This window comes from Solanum stenotomum, chromosome 12 (assembly GCF_019186545.1).
Source record: "Solanum stenotomum isolate F172 chromosome 12, ASM1918654v1, whole genome shotgun sequence".
In the NCBI taxonomy this organism is placed as follows: Eukaryota; Viridiplantae; Streptophyta; class Magnoliopsida; order Solanales; family Solanaceae; genus Solanum; species Solanum stenotomum.
Genome location: NC_064293.1, coordinates 43,537,111 through 43,549,824, shown reverse-complemented (window position 1 = coordinate 43,549,824; position 12,714 = coordinate 43,537,111). Strand labels below are relative to the sequence as shown.

At 33.0% G+C, this 12,714-nt stretch overlaps 1 long non-coding RNA gene across 2 annotated transcripts; it reads left to right on the top strand.

Moving 5' to 3' along the window:
• Positions 1-3,326: 3,326 nt before the first annotated feature.
• LOC125848896 (uncharacterized) lies at positions 3,327-5,344 on the top strand. Of its 2 annotated transcripts, XR_007444563.1 has the most exons (4): positions 3,327-3,393; positions 3,473-3,616; positions 3,809-4,910; positions 5,142-5,344. It is a non-coding gene; the product is annotated as an uncharacterized LOC125848896 (long non-coding RNA). The 2 variants fall into 2 exon arrangements; XR_007444564.1 differs by lacking the exon at positions 3,327-3,393 and having other exon boundaries at positions 3,445-3,616.
• Positions 5,345-12,714: the final 7,370 nt, after the last annotated feature.

Sequence of the window (12,714 nt, the reverse complement as noted above, 5' to 3'; positions counted from 1 at the left end):
TGAGAAAATGATAAATTGTTATTAAATTTAAAATTGAATTAGAAAACTATTATATAAAATAAAGTAATTTAAGATTAATCGAGTGGAAAAATTTAAAAGTTGTGAATATTTTTTAATAAAATCTATTTAATTGAATTTTTTTCTCTTAATTACATTGTATCTCCTTCTTACTATTTTCAAGTCGATTCTAAAGAGATTAAAACTAAACTAAACTTATTTGATTGGTTCGTAATTTGTTTTTCTTTTTACAAATGATTATCCTAATAAATTGAATTAAATGAACTAAAAAAAATCGATTATGTCATTTATTTATCTTATGAATATGCACTATAATATTAGTAACTCGATCTTTACACTTTTCCAAAGAATCTTGATGGTCTTTAAAGTAACATATGATTTAATGTGCATTAATTCAAAATTTGGAAAAAATTCAAAAAAGTAGAATACTGCAAAATAGAAGGTAAAAAACACTAGAAATTTTAAAAGCTCGATGGAGCAGAGTAAGAGTAGGAAGAATCTAAACACAACATGACAATATAAGTTAAATTTAACGGATTAAAATTAATATTTTCCTCCCATCTCTCTAGTTTTCATCTTGCAATTTTAAACGTGTTTACTTCTTTTTACTTCGAACCCATTCAACAAAAATCTTGAATCCGCCATTGATGCTGACCAAATTAAAAACTGGGGTTGGATCTACAACATTCATGCTCAAGCTTCAAGATCATTTACCAGGTAAATTACGGTTATTTGATTAGATTTTCATCACAACTAGTCTATGGAACTTGATAAAATTGCCATTTACCTGAAATCCATTCCCCTAAATTTTGTAACATTCATTGAAGTTAAATATGTTTTGGTTAAAGTGGGAATTTAAATCCGATTCACAAGCAACCAACATCTGTCTCATTTCTTGCGGTAACATTCTCTAATACTAGTCTTTGTCATATTATGCATTCAAAATGTTAAAGTACATGTAAACCATTTGCAAATCAGTCTTATAAGGGAAAGGTAATACTATATAATATTAGTCCAATTTATTTTTTGTGTCTATTTTACTTTTTCAATTAAATACTATTTTATCTGTCCCAATTTATGTGACTTGTACTTTCCTTTTTAGTCAGTTCAAAAAAGAATGACACATTTTGATATTAAGTAACAGTTTAACTATAAATGTCTATTTTATTCTTAATGAAATGATTTATAGTTACACAAATTTCTATTATTTATTTTGGACCTCAAATTTTAAAAGTCTTTATTTCTTTCTTAAACTCCGTACCGAGTCAAACTACTTCACATAAAATGGGACGGAGGGAGTATTATTTATCATCTAACACATTTTCAAAGTATTAAATTTAATAAAGTCAAAGGATAATTTTGTAATATTACCTTTATTATTTTATTGTTTCTCAGGTGTGTGTCAAGCCAATAGAAAATAATTATTGTTGGATAGAGTAGTAATTTATAGTTTTATATCTAAGGATTAAAATTTTGATCATAAATTTTATATTTTAAATCAACCAATAAAAATTGCACAAGTTAAATATCATAGGAATAGTTTTTTTTTTTAATCATATCGACTCATTTTATTAATTTTCTTTTATTATCAATGGAGTAGACTTTTTATTAAAATAAATAAATAAGTTATTTATTAGTTTTTTTGTTTTTTCCCGCGTCCTTGTTTTTTCCGCGTGCATTTCTTAAAAGCGCGTCTTAGAAAGCTTTAAATATACGCTACAGGCGCATTTTAGAACTTCATGCTCAACTGAAGAACGGGGACTTCATACGCCGGCGCATAGTATGCCACCGGTACGCTACCGGTGGCGAATCAAAACACTAAACCCTAAATTAATTTTCTCGCATCTATTGCTTCTTCCATCCATTAAGTGTTCTGTCACAATGTCATATTTTCTTTTTAAGAAAAAATCAAGAACTTATTGTGTTTTTGAAGTTACACCCGTATTCTTAATACATAGTTAAAGGAAATCAACGAAATTGTTATTTTCAAGAATATATTGGCATTGGAAATATCAAGAAATTCAAGAAATATTTTCTTTTTCCAAAAATTTCTGTTGTTATTTTTGTAGTGTGTGTTAAAGATGTTCAAGAATTTGTTTTTACTTTTTTTTTAGGGAGTGGGGGACATTAAGCAAATGCATGTGGCTGTTTATCATGTATGATTTCACAAGGGTTGTTGGGGTGTTAGTTTTCACCAGGGTTGTTGAGTAATTGAATGGAAAGATATGGAATTGTTCTTGAAGTCTCCACTCACACATAGTGTATTGTGTTCTTGATGCTGATATCATCTTCTCTATTGTATTCATGCTGCTGTAATGGTTGTTGTAGTCTATAGGATTGCATTCATTACTCAATTGATAGGCTGTTTGGCGGTTTGTGTTCATTAGTGTCTTTCGATATAATTTTGTGGTTTTACTTGTAATTGGGAAAACTGGTATGTTGTATGCGCTACATCAAAATACAGCCATTTAGATTAATTGCATGCTTTCCCAACAAGTTTTGGCTTTAAATGAGAGGCTCTGAACTCTATTGTGGACGTTTCTTTGTTGAAAATTGTTACTAAAACTAATGGGAAGCCAAATGGATATTGTAAGTTTTTCACTTAAAGTTCTTTTGAGTTTTAGTTTGTAGCATCCATTAGGATATGTGCAAAACTACTAACTTGGTCTTTGTTCTTGCTAATGTTTACAGGACGGCAAGTGTTTGTACCTTGGAATTGATGACTGCTGACAAAATGTTGATACAACAGGTAGTTCTGTATAAGCCTACCTGATACAATACTGTTTGCTAATAAGGTAATTTCTTGGGATTTTCTCTTTGTAGTCATTGTTCGTGATGTATTTTACAACCAACCAGTTCGAAGGTTGCAAATGCACTCCAAGTACTTCTAGTTTTCTCACAATTCAAACAAATAAAAAATATTGATTTACTTACTTTACTCCTAAAGTTGTACTCTGTTCTGATTGATCTTTTGGTTTGCATATATAATCTGGAAGCTCAATGAGGGTTTTGCATTCTCTGCAAGAGTCTCTACTAAGAATCTCCCTTGTGCATCCCAGTGTGTCCTTCAAAATTGTTGACATTGAAAGGTCTGTCTTTGTTATACTAGCTAACTTAAGGATATGTCCTATCTGGTTTCTTAGATTTTGTAAGTTTGTGTGCAGTAAGGATGACCTACTTTGCACACGTGATTCTCCTTCTCCTTCTCCATTGCCGCTATTGTCCAGTGGGATTTGCATTCCTCATTCCTCTGAGTTCCCTTAACAAATTGAATTCAACAGATGATTTATTCAAGCTCTCAGGATACATCTCAGGTCTTGATGTTTACTTAGTGAATGTATACAGGCCCAACTCAATGGATAAGAGATGTGATAAGTTATCTTTTTTACACTTTCTTTCTTTAACAACCGCTGTTTAATCTTCAGATTTGGTTAACATTTACTATAATCTGTAGACCATGTTCACAGGGTTCAAAAGCGCATATGGGTGGTAGCATGCGTCTTGGATCAAGAAGAGTACTTTCAAGTCAAAGATTCTAAATTTGGTAGTTGTTACTAAAACTCACGGGAGGCCAAATGGATATCGTAAGGTTTTGAAGGTAAAGTTTTTTTGAGTTTTAGTTGGTAGTATCCATTAGGATAGGTATAAACCTACTAACTTGGTCTTTGTTCTTGGCGCTGTTTACAGGATGGCATTTGAAGGTAAAGTTCTTTTGAGTTTTAGTTGGTAGTATCCATTAGGATAGGTATAAACCTACTAACTTGGTCTTTTTTCTTGGCACTGTTTACAGGATGGCAAGTGTTTGTACCTTGGAATTGATGATTGTAGACAAAATGTTGGTACAACAGGTAATTCTGTGCAAGGCTACCTGCAATTTTTGAAATCTTATGGTATGCTGTCTTGTTGACATTGAGTTGATAAAGAAGGAGTAGTATCTATATCTGGATTACTTAGAAGTGGCTCTAACAAGTTTTTACTCTGGTTTTGGATTACTTCTGCAGTGGGTTAGAATCCCACATTGTTTGGAGAATGAAAATCCAGAAACTCTGCGCACCCCCTTACATCTAATGTTTTACCTACAGGAGATGATTTCCTGGATACAAATTCAGTGCTTCAGCTAGCTCCAGTTATAAATCAGACTGCCTGTTAGGTTCTGGATGGGAGTAGTCTTAAACAATTGTAACTCGCAGATCAACAGATGATGCCTCATTTAGGAAGTCTCTTGAACTTCATAAGATTCAAATGTGATGCATGTGAGAAGGAAAGCATTTATGTGGAGCTGTTCTTTGCACAGAAGCCTGATACGATCATCTTATGGATTTCTTTAAGCAGATTGCTGAAAAATATGGTTCTGGTCTACCATCTTTTAGTTGAGACTGTCTCCTCTGCCACCATATCCTGAGTATGCTATTGTTAAATCTAACTCTGAGCATGAAGTTAATATGTTTTGGTTTGGTTAAGCAGGACTTGATTCTGATTCACAAGCTGCCAACATCTGCCACACTTCTTGCGGTTACATTCTCTAATACTTGTCTCTGTCATATTATAAACTCAAGAAGTTAAGTACATGTAAACCATTTGCAAATCAGTCTTAGAAGTGAATGGTGTTGTAGTTGTTAATACAGGATTAATTGCTCACCTACATTCTCAAACCTTTTACTACACTTAATAGCTTATTCTCTTCAACATTCATATTCCTTCCTCTGAAGGATATATGCCTGTCTAAATGTGGAAAACAACTCCTGACAAGCACTTCTTCTCAGGCTTCTTATTCCATTCTCAGGTATCAATAACAGTTTATATCAATTCTGTGCTGCATCTTGTTGAAAGCAAGAAGGATTTTTGAGGGTTTAAGCCTTTCAAGTGTCATTTGTGGCGCATTGTCTCTTAAGGTCCGAATTCCCGTAACGGATGAGTATTTACAGGCAAAAATCCCTTTATAGTAGATAGTCCCTGCATAGCATAACTCGTTTATTATTCCCCGCGTTAGGATCCCTACATTATTATTTATCACATAACAGTTTTTACATTATTATCACCGCATAAACATTCCCTGCATTACTAATACTTTAACCAAATAATGTCTTACTCTTTTTTATTGAAATTTTGTGATATTTCTGAAGAAATGGAGAGTGACATAGGGTGCTTTATCTTTTGTTCCATCACTCTGTAATCGTCTGGTAGTGTATATTCTTCTGTAGAAACTGAGGCCCATGACAAAATAAATGTGAGTCCCTTTTTACATAGTCAATGATTATTATCTTTTGTTTGATTCTAGCATTTATCTTTGTTGAACATTACACTCATTGTCATGTTCTACAACATGCTGCAGATGAGTGAATTCGTTTTGAAGAACTGCTTGAGAAGGTAATGATTGTCTAAAAACTCATTGATGTGTCATTTCAATGTGGAGTGTGTAACTTAATGAATTATCAGGTCCTATCTGGAGAAAAGAGGACAACAACCTATCTTGATTTCGAGCAAGAATCAGTACGTTTATGGTCATCTAATAAAGAGATGTGATAAGTTATCTTTTCTACACTTTGTTTCTTTAACAACCACTGTTTAATTTGCAGGTCCTTCAGTATTTCAGTATATTGTCCTGACAAAGAAAAACGGAAAACTAATCTTTGGTTAACATTTACTAAATTGGATGCTTTCCTTTTATGGTGTTTTTGTTTTCCTTGACCTTTATAATGCAGATATCAATTCAAAATTTGTTTTCAAAGAACCAATACAAAAATTACTTAATAACATAGCTATTAGTTTTGACAGTGCTTCTGACATTGAGCAGCGAAGTAGGTCTCAGATATATTCACTGTTTTTGTTGAATCTAAACTGCCCAGGATAAGCTTTATAAGATCTCTGTGGAACATAGGTGTGATTTTTGTTGACATTTATGACCTAGACTCCTGTTTTTGCTTACCCAATCATTTCTGCTTCCCTTTAGATGAAATTTGCAGTCTTTTTTATTTTTACAAATTTACATCAATTTTTGTAAATCTACATATTTGCTGCATCAAACTTCTTGGGAGCCTTGCTATCTTTCGGAGATTGTGACATTCAGCTGTATATTGATTTTTGAGTGGGGTCAGGGTAGAGGGGTGACTCATATTCTCAGGAGTTTGAAACTTGTAGGTCAATCTGGGCCATCTAATTCAAAAGAGAAATTTCTGTTTTTCAGAAAAAGTAGAGACCTACCAAAAAATTTAGGTTGATCTTCATTCCTCAGCTATGGAGGTTGGAAACGCAGCTTTGACACTGTTGATCTTTGCATTATTTTAGAGAGTAGAGACTCAAGAGCTTTTGAGGATACTTTTTTATGTACCCTTTGTTTCAAAAGGTATCAACTTACCTCCTTCAGGTTAGAGTTACTGAGTTAGTGTCTTTTCTATTCTTTGAAGTATTAAAAGAGAGAAATATATATTAATGAATTGGATCTTAAGAGGAAGTTACTTCATTTGAACAGTTAACACTACCTAATGTTCTAACAGTTTTAATATATACTAGAAATTATTAATTAGAATGAGGGGATTAAGGAAAAGCTAGAGTAGGCTCTGAGGAAGTGACAAAATTCTTATTTTCTTTGATGAGTGGAGGAAGTTGGAGCACATGCAAGCAGAGGACTGCGTTTGGTTCCTTTTAGTTTTCGACTGCAGAGCATGCTCTAGATTAAACTAGACAACATTTGCACTTTTTAGGATTACTGAAATTTGTTTCAATGATTACATTGTCTGATTCTGTAGACATTTTGCTATGAGTTGGATAGGAAGCTATTGACTTCAATGCCATGTCTTTATTAAAAGCTCTGGTCATTATACTCGGTATTTCTTCTTTATTTACCATATGTAGATTAAGAGAGGAGTGGTTTGACTTTGATTTCAAAAAAAGAAGAAGAGAGGAGTGGTTTGACTTATTGGCACAAAAAAAGAAAAAAAAAGGTGAGGTGGGGAAGGTGTGGTTCTTCTCTTTAGTGAGTATACTGTCTAAATGTGGAAAACAAAGCATGACAAGCACGTTGTCTCAGGCTTGTTATTCCATTCTGAGGTATCAATACCACAGTTTATATCAGTTTTGTGCTCCTTGTTGAAAGGAAGAAGGATTTTGAGGGTTTAAGGCTTTCAAGTTTCATTTGTGCACATCGACTCTTAAGGTCCATTTTATATTTTAATTGGGTTGATTATAGCGAGTGAATTATGAATTATTACTTCTAAGGGATTTTTTTGGTTCTAATACCATCAATAACAAGACAATGCTAGAGGCTCTCTCTTTTTGCATTATGACGCCTTGAAACTCGAATAGCTTCCAACTTATTTTGGAAGATTGTTCATGACATCATTCATGTTTTAGGAAATACTCCACTAGCTAACAAGATTCTCTTGCATGTGTTTCATATGAAAATGGTTGTTCTTGATAATACATGTTCTGACGTTCTGTGTATTTTGGGCGTTAGTCTAACTGATGTGGATCTGTTAGAATTTCTTCAACAGGTTAGTCCATTCACACTAACTAGCTTTCATATTTCATGCCTTCATTTAATTAACTTTAATCTGTCTCATGTGGAATCTTGCTTATGTTCTTGCTTAAATGCCTTCGTGGTGTTTCTTCTCTGTCTCATAAGTCTAACTGATGCTTGCATCCATGGCAGGTTCCTAAGCTTTTGAGCTGCTTCGTTTTTTGACTTGGCAAAGTTCAGTTTCTTTCCCGCCCCTCACCTAACCACCCTTTTTGTGATATTTTACATGCACTCCCTCTTTTCTTACTCTTAGTGCTCACTCTTCTCTGTTTTATACACAATGAAGATTTGGAGGTTTTCATCCTTTGATGATCAGTTAAACATATTGCCTGCCGAGCTAAAGAAGTCAAGCAACGGCACTTCAGGCAGGTCTATGAGATTTGGGCAAAGTTCCATTTTTGGTCTTTCTTCTCTGTCTCATAGGCAAACTGATGCTTGCACAGCCATGCTGGGTTTCAAAGCTTTTAAGCTAATCGTTTTGGCGTTGCAAAGTTCAATTTTTTTGTACATTCAAAAAGCTAAGTACATGTAAACCATTTGCAAATCAGTCTTACAAGGGAAATGTAATATAGTATTGATTGTAGTTGTTAATACAAGATTAGGAAGGGACATCAACTATTAGGACATAAGAATTGGGATTAGGAATTATTGGGAATAAACCTACACTGTGTAGTGAATACATAAGGGCTGGGAGAGATTGCTCACCTACATTCCGAACCTTTTACTACATTTTAGAGCTTATTCTCTTTAGCATTCCTGTTCCTATCTCTGAAGGATATATGCCTGTCTAAGTGTAGAAAACAAAGCATGACAAGCACTTCTTCTCAGTCTAGTTATTCCATTCTGAGGTATCAATACCACAGTTCATAACAGTTCTGTGCTCCTTCTTGTTGAAAGCTCAATAGCTAACAAGATTCTTTTGCATGTGTTTTATAAGAAAATTTTTGTTTTCTTGATAAAATACAGGTTCCGTGTATTTTGGGTGTTTGTCTAACTGATGTGGATCTATTAGAATTTCTTCAACAGGTTAGTCCATTGACACCTACTAGCTCTCATATTTCACTCCTTCATTTGATTAACTCTAATCTTTCTCATGTGGAATCTTGCTTATGTTATTGCTTAAATGCCGTGTCATGTTCTCTGAATAAACTCCCCTGTTTTAACGTTACTGCCTTCAATTAACGCCTTCCTTTATTTTATTCCTCCCCTCATTTTTCTTTATATTATACATCAACAAGAACTGGAGTATATGAAGCTGAAGGCTTCCAGCGAAATTCTGAAAGATGGTGCTTTTATACGTTTTTTTCCCTTTAAACGTCATCTTTAGGCAAACTTCTGGTATTCACTTCTATTAGTTTTCCATTTCAATTTCCCCTTACATCAACAGCTTATTCAAAGATGAAGACAAATATATAGTTGTTTACACTTTAAGCCACTCTATGAGATCATTGCTTCATGTAATCCATTCAGCGCCAAGTTAAGGTAAAACTACTTGGGTGACGTTTGGTTAGAGTTTTAAAAATTGACTTTTCTATGTTAAGAGTTCGATTGTTTGCGCAATCCGAAATGGTGATTGGCTTACATTACTTTTCTATTTTGTAATTCAGATAACGTAATGGCAAGTTCCTACAATTGTTCAGACCAAAAAGATAGCTTCATTGGTACAAATTGAAGTAATCTTTACAAAAATGTATATATAAATATAAAACTGACGAACAAGGTGATTTTTGATGATGTTGAAAGTTGATATATATGTGTCTGTTTGGTTTAAATTCAAGTGTTTTTGGAAGTTTGCGAGCTTAGATGCTATTTGCTTTATTATCTAGCAGTTACTATGCTTTTCATTAGTTTCATAATTGATGAATGTAGAGGTTCAAGAAGTAATGTTATCCCATATTTAAATCACTAAATTGCATTTATGATCGTTATATTCTTCTCTATTGAAATGAATTCATCTATTATGTTATTGTTTAAGTTGGTTGACATAGCATGTCCTCTCCAGGTTGAATGTAGTTTATATTGGAGAAATCCTCAGCATTCTTTAACATTGAATGAAAGGAGCGAAAACCGTACTGGATAAGGAGATTTCATACATTGGTGCTTTTATGGAGTTTATATTGCAATCACATTTCTTCTGTTAATTGCAAAAGGATGTAGATTCATTCACTTAATCCTGAATACAGATCTGTACATGTATTAATTATATTACTCACATATCTATTTTGTTCCTCCCGCGTATCTCTTTATAGAAGCAAGTCTTTGCTTGGTATTTCCTGAACAAATTGTTTGGATAATTTAACTTTCTATGTGGGAATAGTTTCTTGAAAATCCAAATAAATTGAACAGGTTGTGGGGGTTTGATTTTCTTGATTGCCTTTAAAGGCATGTTTTTAATATTTCATAGAGCCTTAATTCGTGTTATACAACCCCATAATTTCTATTATTTAGTTTTATTTTCTATTGCTCATGTATTGTATAAAATGTTTGGTGTTAATTTGATTTTATGGCGCAGATTCTTATTTGTAGAGATATTCTTGGTTGGTCAACATATAAACTTTATAATATTTTACATTATCCGATGTAAGGACATGTCTTAGAATTCATGAAAGAAGTGCCTCCAACCATAATGATAATTAATTGAGCTCTTAATTTAAGATTAGAAATTATATGAAGCAATATAATTATGGATGTTTGAGTCTCTAATTTTTTTTACGACTAATCTTTTCATTTCTATGCTTTATCTAATCTTTTATGTTATTTTTTTTATATATCAAGACATTATAATTATTTTTTTTGGAGGGTCAGGAAGGGAAATATAGTATACTATCTATGTATTTTCATTTCATGTAATAGCTACTATGAGCTTTGTAGATCTTAAACTTGCACGCAAATATACTTGTTCCATTTCTGGAATTGCTTTATCAAAATGATGTAATGTTATGCGATGTTTCTATACTCTTTTTCTTACTAATGTAAGTGATATTGAATATCTTTCAACATATTTTATATGCTATAAGCAAGCATATGAACAAAAATAGTTGTCCAACAATACTAGTCCATTTTTTTTTTAAATGTAGAGATATTCTACCCTTGCAATTAAATACTATTTATCATCTAATATTAAATTTAATAAAGTCAATGGATAATATAGTAATACTACCTTTATTATTTATTGTTTCTCAAGAGATGTACCAAGTCAATAGTGGACAACTATTGTTGGAGAGATGGAGTAATTTATAATTTTATATTTAAGGATTAAAATTTTAATCATAAATTTTATATTTTAAATCAACCAATAAAAATTGCACAAGTTAAATATCAAAGGAATAACTTTTTTTTTTTTAATCATATTGACTCTTTTTATTATCAATGGAGTAGACTTTTTATTAAAACAAATAAATAAGTCATTAATTAGTTTTTATGTTTTTTCCGCGTCCTTTTATTTTCTTAAAGCGCGTCTTAGAAGTTAGAAAGCTTTAAATAGACGCTACAATTCCAGAACTTCATGCTCAAGTGAAGAACGGGACCTTCATACGCCGGCGCAGAGTAGCCACCGGTACGCTACCGGTGACGAATCAAAACCCTCAACCCTAAATTAATTTTCCCGCATCTATAGCTTCTTCCATCCATTAACTGTTATGTGACAATGTCAGATTTTCTTTTTAAGAAAAAATCAAGAACTTATTGTCCTTTTGAAGTTACACTCGTATTCTTAATGCATATTTAAAGGAAATCAACGAAATTGTTATTTTCAATAATATATTGGCATTGCAAATATCAAGAAATTCAAGAAATCTTTTCTTTTTCCAAAAAATTCTGTTGTTATTTTTGTAGTGTATGTTAAAGATGTTCAAGAATTTGTTTTTACTTTTTTTAGGGAGATGAGGTACATTAAACAGATGCGTAAGGCTGTTTATCATGTATGATTTCACAAGGGTTGTTTGGGAGTTAGTTTTCACAAGGGTTGTTGAGGAATTGAATGGAAAGATGTGGAGTTGTTCTTGAAGTCTCCACTCACACATAGTGTATTGATGTTCTTGATGCTGTCATCATCTTTTCTATTGTATTCATGCTGCTGTACATAATTTCTTTTGCCCAACAATTATGATGTTCATAACTTGGAATGGTTGTTGTAGTCTATAGGATTGCATGCATTACTTAACAGATAGGCTGTTTGGCGGTTTGTGTTCATTAGTGTCTTTCAATATAATTTTGTGGTTTTAGTTGTAATTTGGAAAGCTGGTATGTTGTCTGGCCATTTTAACTGTAGTTTCGTATGCTTGCTTTACACCAGCTACATCAAAATACAACCATTAAGATTAATTGCATGCTTTCCCAGCAAGTTTTGGCTTTAAATGAGAGGCTCTGAGCTCTATTGCTGACGTTTCCTTGTTGGAAGCCAAATGGATATTGTAAGTTTTTCAGGTAAAGTTCTGTTGAGTTTTAGTTTGTAGGATCCATTAGGATAGGTGTAAAACTACTTACTTGGTCTTTGTTCTTGCCAATGTTTACATGACGGCAAGCGTTTATTCCTTGGAATTGATGATTGTAGACAAGATGTTGGTAGAACAGGTAATTCTGTATAAGCCTACCTGGTACAAGTGTTGACTACTGTTTGCTAATAAGGTAATTTCTTGGGATTTTTCTCTTTGTAGTCATTGTTCGTGATGTATTTTACAACCAACCAGTTTGAAGGAAGCAAATGCCTCCAAGTACTTCTAGTTTTCTCACAATTCAAACAAATAAATATTGATTTACTTACTTTACTTCTAAAGCTCTACGCTGTCCTGATTGATCTTTTGGTTTCCATATATAATCTGGAATCCCAATGAAGGTCTTGCATTCTCTGAAGTAGTCTTTGCTAAGAATTTCCCTTGCGCTTCCCAGTGTCTCCTTCAAAATTGTTGATATTGAAAGGTCAATCTCTGTTATACCAGCTAACTTAAGGATATTTCCTTCTGGTTCCTTTGATTTTGTAAGTTTGTGTGCAGTGAGGATGACATACTTTGCACATGTGCTTCTCCTTCTCTGATGCCACTATTGTCCCGTGGGTTTGACATTCCTCTGAGTTCCCTTAACAAATTGAATTCAAGTGATGGCTCTCAAGATACATTCTCAGGTCCTACTGTTTACATAGTGAATGTATACAGGCCCAAATTGATGGATAAGGGATGTGATAA